This window comes from Cebus imitator, unplaced genomic scaffold, assembly GCF_001604975.1.
Source record: "Cebus imitator isolate Cc_AM_T3 unplaced genomic scaffold, Cebus_imitator-1.0 Scaffold71, whole genome shotgun sequence".
NCBI classification, from domain to species: domain Eukaryota; kingdom Metazoa; phylum Chordata; class Mammalia; order Primates; family Cebidae; genus Cebus; species Cebus imitator.
The window spans coordinates 2,850,730-2,862,055 of record NW_016107386.1 but is presented as its reverse complement, the minus strand read 5'-3'; positions in this window follow the sequence as shown (position 1 = coordinate 2,862,055).

Below are 11,326 nucleotides of genomic sequence, written 5' to 3'. Positions count from 1 at the left end.
TGAGACAGAGTCTTGCTCTGTTGCCCACACTAGAGTGCAATGGGGCAATCTTGCAATCTTGGCTCACTGCAGCCTCTGCCTCCTTAGTTCCCAGGTTCCAGCAATTCTCCTGCCTCAGCCTCCTAGGTAGCTGGGATTACAGGTGCACACCACCATGCCTGGCTAATTTTTCTATTTTTTAGTAGAGATGGGGTTTCACCATGTTGGTCAGGCTGGTCTCAAAACCCTGACCACAAGTGAACTGCCTACCTTGGCCTCCCAAAGTGCTGAGATCGCAGGTGTGAGCCACCATGCCCAGCGGAAAATAGCCTTTTTAACTCCAGTTTTACAGCTAGCAAACAGGCTCACAAAGATCACGTGGCTTGTTTGAGATAACCAAACTAGGATGTAGTATAGCAGGTCACCAGACTCCATGCCCCTCCTAGCCCCCATTCTCCAGAGTTTTTCTTTAAAGCTTACATTCTGCCCTCTGTGTGCGTGTGCACGCACGTGCACACACACACACACACACACACCCCTACCTGGAGATGACCATGGGAAGGAGAAACAGCCTCATGACTTTCTACATCCAGGCCCACTGCTCAATGTCCTTCAGAGCCTACCACCTGGCTTCTTATAGGGCTCAGATCTGGGCACACCAGTCTTATTTAGGCTGCTTGTAACAGTGCTATAGGAGAGAGGGAGCTGGCAGTAACCAGGCCAAGCCAGGCAGAAGGAATTGTGCAGGAGAGGCTTTAAGTGGGCAGGTGGGTCTCCCTGGCTAGAATTCATACCCTCCCAGAAATCTCAGTCTTCCTCCATCCTGTCCCCACCATTCCACCCTTGGGAGTGGGGGGCTGCACCAGGTCAATTCACATCCTATAGACTGCTAGTCAGAGCTCCTTTGGAGACCTAAGTTACTTGAGAAATCTGACAGTCGCCCCCTGAGGCTGGCTGAGGAGGAGGCACAGACTGTGTGGCAGGGCTAGGACTAGGGTGAGGCAGGTGAGGTGCCATATTTAAGGATGGCATCTGCTCTCAGCACTGTGTGTGATCTCTTAGGTTTTATGTCTTGGGCATCTCACTGGCCTTACCCTAGTCCCAGCTCTGCTGTGTGGTCTGGGAAGTAGAATCAAGGCCAGTGAACTGCTGAGAGGGAACAGGGAGGCTGATTTCAGCTCATCCTTGAGAATGACTTTCTGAAGCATCAAAGTGGGAACAATGGAATGAGCTTCCCCCAACACATGGAGTATGCAAGCAGGGCTCAGCGCCTGCTAAGAAGAATAATAATCACCATATTATTGTCACCACCAACACTGTCACCATTGACCATCACTTTGTGTCAAGCAAAAGCTTTAGTCAATGTTGTTTCATTTAATGTATATAAATGTATTTTAGCTGAAGATGGGCTATCAGAGTCTCTGACCTTTGGCGTCCTTTCCAGCTCCAAGAGTCCATTGTTGCATAAGACAAAGAGCACTTCTGTTGATTTTGGTTGGTTCAATGCATTGTTGTATTTGTGGATTTACAGTCTTATGCTAATGGATAAGCTCCTAGAGGGCAGAGACTGTGTCTAATCTCATTTTTTTAAATGATTCCCTCTCCTGCTCCATGCTGACCAGAGGCCTGGGCACATAGAATAGAAGGCGTTCAATAAATGTGTATCAAACACACACATGAGTAAACCAATGTCTAAAAGCTGTCGGCTTACCTGGCCATTTGCTTTCCAGGCTGTGACTGACAGAGCCACTAGGGGAGCCAGAACCACCTCTGTAGTCATCCCCCTTTCTATGGCTGAGCTGAGTTCAAGTAGGCGTGTCTAGAGCCTCCCCTGACATCATGTGCCTAGCCTTTGCTAGTTTGTGGTTAAGACAAGGACCAGCCCAGGTTCTTCGCAGAAGGATCTCAAGACTCATCCTGGACAAAACTCATGAGAAAGCATTCAGATGGTGAGGGAAGCCTCTGGAAATCAGAGCAGGGAAGGGCCCTGCAGCCAATGAAGCCTGTCTGGCAGAGCTAAGACTACAGCTAGTCCTTGCAATGTGAGAAGAATTGAGTGGCTGAAGGGAGGAAATTGGCCATCCTAGCTGGGTGCGGTGACTTACCTGTAATCCTAGCACTTTGGGAGGCCAAGGTTTACTTAAGGCCAGGAGTTCGAGACCGGTCTGGCCAAAATGGTGAAACCCCGTCTCCTCTAAAAATACAATTAGCCATATGTGATGGCACATGCCTGTAATCCCAGCTACTTGGGAGGCTGAGGCAGGAGAATCACTTGAACCTGGGAGGCAGAGGTTGCAGTGAGCTGAGACTGCACTACTGCACTCCAGCCTGGGTGATAGAGTGGGACTCCATCAAAAAAGAAATAGACCATTCTAGGTTGGAGTGATGGGGAGCAAGAGCACAGGGACAGAGGCAGGAATGCCCACAATCATTTTGGGGAAAAGGCAGCCTAGCCTGGCTAGAGTACCAGAGGAAGACAAGTGGAAAAGACATTTGTGGAATGCCTTGAATGTCCAGGCCCCGAGCCAGAGAACAGAAAATAGGGTTCGGAAATCAGAATCCATATTCTAGAACCCAGAAACCAGAGCCTAGAACTCAGGAAGCAAGAGCAAAGTTCAGGACCCCATCTTGTGTAGGGCTGTCCATTAGCTGCATAAAAGGATGCCTTGGGGACTCCAAACTCAAGGTGCATGATCTTAGTGGGAAACAAAGTGGATTTTTCTAATCGGCTTAGTCCAGGAAACCAAAGGCCTGACTCAAGCACAGGACCAACTTGGGTCTACCTGAGACTTGCCCCCCAGGACTGGCATGAGCAGCTGTCTTGGGTCCCTCCAAATCACAGCCTGAAGTCTGGCATTATCTGCAGCCCAGCAGGCACCCTGAGCTGGGGCAGGTGTCGCCACCAATATATACCTTCACACCCTTCAATCCTCCCTTCTGTTCTCTAATACAGGTGGGATCTGAGATTTTAGGCTAGACGCAGCTGGGGCAGGCCACTGGAGGGTGGAGCCGTGGTGCCTGCAGCAGTGCCAAATGAGCCAGCGTGTAGACGTTGCTGTGCCGGCCTGTCGCGGGGCGCAAGCCTGCCAAGGAGCCAGAGTGCGGTGCCGCGTGGAGGGTGTCAGGGGTGGTATTGTCAGCACACAAATGCTCAACTTTATGTACTTTTAACTAGAGGTGTAACAGATGGCCCCGTTTCTGTCCAAGCCAGGGAGACTGGTGCCCATTCCGGCTGCAGCCAATCAATCCCGCCACTCTGGGGGGAGCTACAAGCTGGGCTGGGAGGCCTGGAGCCAGCAATTGCGCAAGGCTGTCTGCTCAGGCTGGCCCAGCGCAGCCTCCGCCAGCCGCTCAGCCATAGGCCTGGGGAGGTAGGAGGGCAGGCAAGTGGCAGCCATGCCTGGAGCCTGGTCAGAGGCCTGCCTGGGAGGGAGAGCCTGGAACCACTCACCAGGCCCCACATGGCCAGTGAGGACAATCAAGGTGCCAACCCATCCCACTGTGTCCTCATTCTCCTGTGGTCCTTGCTCAGGACCTAACTACCAGATCTCTAGCTTCAAGAAGCTTTGGGTCTATAGCTGTGTAGTGTCTTGTGTTAGGGACAGCAGACATTCTCAGGACTGGGGGTGAGTAGTGGTGCCATTGGGAGAAATAGTCACAGTACTGTGAAAGGCTTCAAGAAGTGCCCAAAACAGCCAGAGAAGAAGAGAAAACAACAGGAGCCAGGGATCCCAGAGCTGGGAGAAACTGTGAATTAATCTAGTCTTACATTCATATAGTCAGTCAACAAACACTTAGTGAAAGCCTACTGTGAGCTAAGTCCTTTATTAAGCACTGAGGACATAATGATGAATAAGACATAATTCCTGTCCTTGAGACCTTTTTTGGGGGAAGACAGGCAAATACACTGGTAATTGGAGCAATGAACTAGGGCTCATAAAATCTCCAAAAAGGCTGTGGAAGCACAGAACAAGAGCATTTAACTGCCTGAGAGATCCAGGGAAGATTCCAGTAGGGGGCTGGGTCTGAGCTGGGTCTGAAAAGATAGGTAGGAGTTTTCGTGGGAGGTGGGGGTGGAGGAGGGCATCAGAGCAGGAAGGGATGGCATGAGCAAAGACATGGTAAGAAAACATGGTGAAGGTAAGGGTCTGAAAAGATGTATGTGGAACTGGGGTCTAGGAGTTGGGAGAAGGAGTGGAGGGGATGAGGCTGGGCAGTGGAAGGGGCAGGTGTCTTCCCTCAGTTGTCCCTTCTGTCACCTTCTGCCCTCTATCTGGTGCCATAGAGAAGGCAAGTTCTAGCAGCGTGTAGGCAAGTGGTCCAGAGTGCTCCAGTCCTGGCCTGCCTTTTGTTCTGCGTTGAGGGACAGGGCTGTGAACTCTCCCCTAACCATCTACCCAGTGGATTTCTGAGTCTCCTAAAAACAGCCTTTCTGTAGGCTCCCCCCAAAAGGCTTTGGAACCTACCTTCCTTCCTTCCTTCCTTCCTTTTCTTTCTTTCTTTCCTCTTTCTTTTCTCTTCTCTTCTCTTCTCTTCTCTTCTCTTCTCTTCTCTTCTCTTCTCTTCTCTTCTCTTCTCTTCTCTTCTCTTCTCTCCTCTCCTCTCCTCTCCTCTCCTCTCTTCTCTTCTCTTTTCTCTTCTCTTCTCTTTTCTTTTCTTTTCTTTCTGTTTCTTTTCAGAGTGTCACTCTGTTGCCCAGGCTGGAGTGCCTTGGCATGATCTCAGCTCACTGCAACCTCCACCTCCTCAGTTCAAGCCATTCTTCTGCCTCTGCCTCCAAAGTAGCTGGGATTACAGACATGTGCCACCAGGCCCGATTTTTTTTTTTTTTTTTAGGAGAGATGAGGTTTTACCACATTGGCCAGGCTGGTCTGGAACTCCTGACCTAAAGTGATCCACCCACCTTGGCCTCTCAAACTACTAGGATTGTAGGTGTGAGCCACAGCACCCAGCATCATTCACTCATTCTTTTATTCACCAGTTATTGGGCATCAGCTGTGTTCAACGCCCAGGCAGGATACTGAGGTAGAGAGACCATTGTTCTGGACTTTGAGAAGCTCAAGTCCAGACATTAGGAAGACAGGGGTCTGGGCAGGGGTCCTTCTGTATGCAAGAAACACAGCTTCACTTGAGTAGTCACAAGAAAAAAACGACGGTTTTTTTGTACTGAAGCACATGGCTTGTCTTTGGAACTGGGCCCAGAAATCACACAGGGACCGAGGAAGCTCTGGGGACCAAATTCTCTCTCCTGGTAAGGTGGAAGCAGATCCCACGGGGTCTCTCTCTTCATCTCTTTCTTCATTATTATCAATGACATTAATAATTATTATTAGAGTAATTGGAGGATGAATAATTGTTAACAGGTTCTGAACCAGATCTATTGGTTCCCATGCTTATTTCTGTTAATTGTCTTCAGAACACTGTGCAGTTATTTAATATCGTTACCCCCATTTTACATATGAGAACACCGAGGCTCAAGGAGTTTCGGCAGCCTGCTCCAGGTTCAAGCCAGGAAATGGCAGAGTCAGGATTCTCACTCAGGGCAGCCTCCCAAGCTCCAGCTCATAACTGCTTCTGACCCCTGTGCAGCACCGAGGGCTTCCTGGGTTTCCTCATAATTTCTCATAACTGTGACTTGCATTTGACCAGCCGGCCTCTCTGAGTCTCTCTCTACATCACCTCTGCTAACTGCTCTAGTCTCTCAGTATTTCATAGTTCAAATTCCCAGGAGAAGAAATCGGATTGGCCCAGCTCATCTTTTAACGCCAGGCCACACTGTAAACAGCTGCCCAGCCAAGGAGCTGGCTGGGAGTGGAGCTGTGTGCAGTCACTAATCAGTATCTTTGAGAGAGCAAAGCACAGAAATAATAGAGGAAGGAGGAAATGCGAATTGTGATAGGAAGAAATGTGAGGTTTAGAAAGAAGATGAGGGGAGGCTTCGTAGAGGATAGTTTGGGGTTTGGGTCTGGAAATAAAAATAGGATTTGAGGGGCAGAGCTGGAGACAAGGAGTTCCTGAAGGAACAGCATGAACAGAGGCACAGGAGGAGGATCACATGAGTCATGTTCAAGGGCCAATGAGGAGTTCTATATGAACTAGGAGAGAGCGGTAGAACAGAGCTGGGAAGGTAGGACTGGAATGCCAGCTCAAGGAGTTGAACTGAAGTCAGCGGGGGTCATGGAAGGCCTTTGAGCTGGAGAGGGATGTGATCAGGCACGTGCTGCAGTTCAGATAACTATATGCCTAAGACAGTTCCAGTTTATGCCTGTTGTTCCTCTGACTTTTTTTTTTTTTTTTTTTTTTTTTTTTAGCCCTGGAGTCAGAAGCATGTTTTTACTTTTTGAGATGGAGTCTCGTTCTGTCACCCAGGCTGGAGTGCAGGGGTACAATCTTAGCTCACTGCAACCTCCGCCTCCTGGCTTCAAGCAATTCTCCTGCCTCAGCCTCCCGAGTAGCTAGAATTACAGGTGCCCACCACCATACCTGGCTAATTTTTGTGTTTTTAGTAGAGATGGGGTGTCACCATGTTGGCCAGGCTGGTCTTGAACTCTTAACTTCAGGTCATCTGCCCACCTTGGCTTTCCAAAATGCTGGATTTACAGGTATGAGCCATTGTGCCTGGCCCCCAGGCTGATCTTGAAATCCTGAGCTCAAGTGATCTGCCTGCCTTGGTGTCTCAAAGGGTTGGCATGACAGTCATGAGCCACCATGCCCGGTCTATTTTTAAAAACAGAATTAGAGACAGGGTCTTGCTACGTTGCCCAGGCTGGTTTTGAACTCCTAGCCTCAAGCAATCCTTCTGCCTTGGCCTGTATTCATCTGCTATTTTACAAAGCTTCCAGGTGCTGTGAGGAGGACGGCTGTGGAGGGGCTGATGTAGAAGCTGGGAGAGTGGGGAGGGACTGTAGCTCCCACAGAAGCAAGCTGGTCCCGGGTCCAACTCACTGCCTAGTTCCTGGGAAAGTCAGTGTTGGCTTCCCCAGCTCTTGGCCTGCTACCCAGAGTGGTTGAGACACTAACTTCTTGATTTTGTGTGAAGGCCCTCAGCCCGGCTTCTGGGAGTCAAGACCCGGTGCCGCGCCCTGTCGGCTGGGTGTCCTGAATTTCAACTTCTTCCCTCATCCAAAGAGGGAGAGTTTTATTTTGTTTTGTTTTGTTTTGAGATGGAGTCTTGCTTTGTTGCCCAGGCTGGAGTGCAGTGGCGCAATATCAGCTCACTGCAACCTCCACCTCCCAGGTTCAAGAGATTCTCTGGCCTCAGCCTCCCGAGTAGCTGGGATTACAGATGGGCACCACCACGCCTGGCTAATGTTTGTATATTTTAGTAGGGATGGTGTTTCACCATGTAGGCCAGGCTGGTCTCAAACTCCTGACCTCAAGTGATCCACCCACCTTGGCCTCCCAAAGTGCTGGGATTACAGACGTGAGCCACTACTCACAGCCAAACAGGAAGTTTGATCCATCCTCTGGCCCAGAGGCCAGCCCAGACCTGCCACCTGTGGTCTACACCAGCACAGTTGTATTGGTTGCCAAAATATTGAAATACTCCACTTCTGGTTAGTAAAGAGCCCACATAGCCCACAGATGTCTGCTACCAGCTGAGTCCATTCCCTGGGGACCCCTTGGACTTTCCCACATCTCAGCAGCAACGCTGGGGCTCTAGGGTCCTGACTTAGCCCTATGGCCACAACTGTACAAGTGGATGGTGCTTGGGGAATATTTTCTGGGGACAGCCCAGGCCTGGCTGGAGTGGGGAGGATGAAACTGGAGGCTGATGCTGAAGGATTGAGTGAGGATTTTTATCAGTGAGCCCAGAACTCGAGACTGGACATAACTAATTGTTAGCAGCAGAACATAGCCAAGTCACATGGTATATTCACAGCAGTATAAATCTGTAGGGATCTGCAGCAACCTCAGTTCTTGCCTTCTCAAGAAAGAATCTGACCAAGAGGCATAAGGCAGAGTGAGAACCCAAGGAAAGTTGTAGAGCAGGAATGAAAGTTTATTAAGAAGTTAGGCCGGGCGCGGTGGCTCTCGCATGTAATCCCAGCACTTTGGGAGGCCGGGACGGGTGGATTGCCTAAGATCAGGGGTTCGAGATCAGCCTGACCAACATGGCGGAATCCCATCTCTACTAAAATTACAAAAATTAGTTGGGCGTGATGGCAGGTGCCTGTAATCCCAGCTACTTGGGGAGCTGAGGCAGGAGAATCGCTTGAACCCGGTAGGTGGAGGTTGCGGTGAGCTGAGATCATGTCATTGCATTCCAGCCTGGGCAACAAGAGCAAAACTCTGTCTCAAAAAAATTTTAAAAAAAGAAGCAGCAGCAGCTTTAGGCCGGGTGCGGTGGCTCATGCCTGTAATCCCAGCACTTTGGGAGGCCGACGCGGGCAGATCACCTGAGGTCAGGAGTTCAAGACCAGCTTGGCCAACATGCGAATCCCATCTCTATTAAAAAAATAATAAATCAGCCTTGTTTGGTGCGTGCCTGTAATCACAGCTACTCGGGAGGCTGAGGCAGGGAGAATTGCTTGAACCCAGGAGGTGGAGGTTGCAGTGGGTCAAAATCGTGCCATTGCGCACCAGCCTGGGTGACCGAGTAAGGCTCTGTTTCAAAAAAAGAAAAGTTTTAGAGCAGAAGCAAAAAAAGTAAAGTACACTTGGAAGAGGGCCAAATGGGCACCGCGAGAGCTCTAGTGTGCAGTTTGACCTTCGACTTGGGGTTTTCTACGTTGGCATGCTTGTGGGGTCTTGTGTTACTTGTCCCCGACCCTTCCCTTGGGATGGGCTGTCCGGATGTGCAGGGGCCCGCCAGCATAGGAAAGCGGTGTGTTTACTGGAGTTGTGCACACGCTCAATTGAGGTGGTCTTCACTTACCAGCTGAATGTTCCCAGAAGGTCCTAAACCAGTGAAATGCCACCATTTTGTCTCTTAGTGCGCATACTTGAGCCCACTCACCCAACTCTTGAGATTTTATGGGGAAGCTGCTCAACACCAGTTTCAGGTGTTTTTTTTGTTTTTTGTTTTGATTTGGAGTTTTTCTCTTGTCACCCAGGTTGGAGTACAATCGTGTAATCTCGGCTCACTGCAACCTACTTCTCCCAAGTTCAAGCAATTCTCCTGCCTCAACCTCCTGAGTAGCTGGGATTACAGGCACCCACCACCATGCCCGACTAATTTTTGTATTTTTAGTAGAGATGGGGTTTCACCATGTTGGCCAGGCTGGACTTGAACTCCTGACCTCGTGATCCACCCTCTCAAAGTGCTGGGATTACAGGCATGAGCCACCATGCCTGGCCAGGTGTTTCTTTTTCTTGCTTTCTTTTTTTTGAGATGGAGTCCTACTGTGTCACCAAGGCTAGAGTGCAGTGGTGCGATCTCAGCTCACTGCAACCTCCGCCTCCCAAGTTTGAGCTACTCTCCTGCCTCAGCCTCCCAAGCAGCTAGGACTACAGGTGCGCACTACCACGCCCAGCTAATTTTTGTATTTTTAGTAGAGATGGTGTTTCACCATATTGGCCAGGCTGGTCTTGAACTCTTGATCTCGTGATCCACCCACCTTGGTCTCCCAAAGTGCTGGGATTACAGGTGTGAGCCACCATGCCTAGCCAGGTGTTTCTATCTATTGGGAGATGGCCTTTCCCTGGTGCCAGCTGTGATCAATTATTATTTTATTTTATTTGTTTATTTTTTGAGAGAGCATCTCTGTTGCCCAGGCTGAAGTGTTTGGTGACTATTTCCTCCACTAGAACTAGAACTTCTTTTGTTTGTTCTGAGACGGAGTCTCGCTGTGTTGCCCAGGCTGTAGTACAGTAGCACAATCTCAGCTCACTGTAACCTCCGCCTCAAGCAATTCTTCTGGGTTTCAAGTGATTCTCCCGCCTCATCCTCCTGAGTAGAGGGGATTACAGGCACCCGCCATCATGCCTGGCTAATTTTTGTATTTTTGTAGAGACGGAGTTTCACCATATTGGCCAGGCTGGTCTTGAACTCAACCAGGCATTATTCTAATAGACCTCAACATATCCTCGCAAAAAGTTCCAGCAGCCTGGCCTGCCGGCTCCAGTCCCTGCCTGCACAGTTTGCTCCCCACCTGCAGCCAGAGGGAACCTGTGAACCCCTGAGTCAGGTCAGAGCCCTCCTGGCTCGGAGCCCTGCGCTGGTCTCTGACTGCCCCTCTCCCACTCTGCTCCGACATCTTGGGCAGCCCGGTGTGCCCGGGAGGACCTACAGGGTCTGTTCCCTCCATGCTCACTCTAGATACAATTGGAGAGGCTTGGGTTTTTCAGGGACAGGACTCAGCCAGGCCCGAGCAGTGGTGACCGTGGCTGAGCTGGGCCCTGATCTTCCTCCAGGCTCCAAATCTCCTGCCCTCCCCTCCTCCACGGGCCACTGGGCATCTGTCCTGTGACCAGAATCCAGTTTCCCCTTTTCTCTCCTGAGCCCAGGCCCAGGGAGCTGTGGGTGCGACATGTGGATGGGGGAGGAGGGCTTCCTGCAGCTGTCTCATCCCCCAGCACCCTAACCTCAGGTTCCTCCTTCCCCAGCGCGCTCGGTCTCCGGCTAGGGGGTAGAAGTCCCCGTCTCCTTGGGGTGGCCTCCCTCAGGCCTTGCTCCCAGCCACTTCCTCATTCAGCAGGGCAGCCAGCCACCTGTCTCCCTAGCTGCCAGCCCTGTCTCTGTATCTGTGTCACTGCCTCGTTCTCACCCTCTTTCTCGGCTTTGCCTCTGTTTTCTCCTTCCCCATCTTTCATCTTTTTTTTCCCCCTGTCCCTTAGTCAAAAACCTGCCTTTAGATCTTGGGTTCCATTTCCATCTTGATTTGCTGTGCAGCCTTAGGCAAGTGTCTCTATCTCTCTGAACAATGGGGATAAGAGCATGTGCCCCAGAAGTGCTTTGCAGGGACCGAATGATTTAATGCTTGGGACAGAGTGCCTTCACGTCATGGTGGCTCTTTTAATATCCTTTAAACAGCACAAGGTTCTGATGATTAAATAATACTCATCACAGCTGATGCTTTAAAAGAGCTGAAAAGTGTCAGACCCTGCTCTAGGAACTTTAATCCATTTAATCCCCACAACTCTAAAAAGTAGGTCCTGTTTTACTCCCAGTTTTACAGATTAAGAAACTGAGGCTCAGACAGGTTGGGGCTGGGCGCAGTGGCTCACACCTGTAATCCCAGCACTTTGGGAGGCCGAGTTGGTTGGATCACCTGAGATCAGGAGTTCAAGACCAGCCTGGCCAACATGGTGAAACCCTGTCTCTACTAAATAAAAAATACCAAAATTAGCTAGGCGTGGTGGCGTGCGTCTGTAATCCCAGCTACTTAGGAGGCTGAGGCAGGAG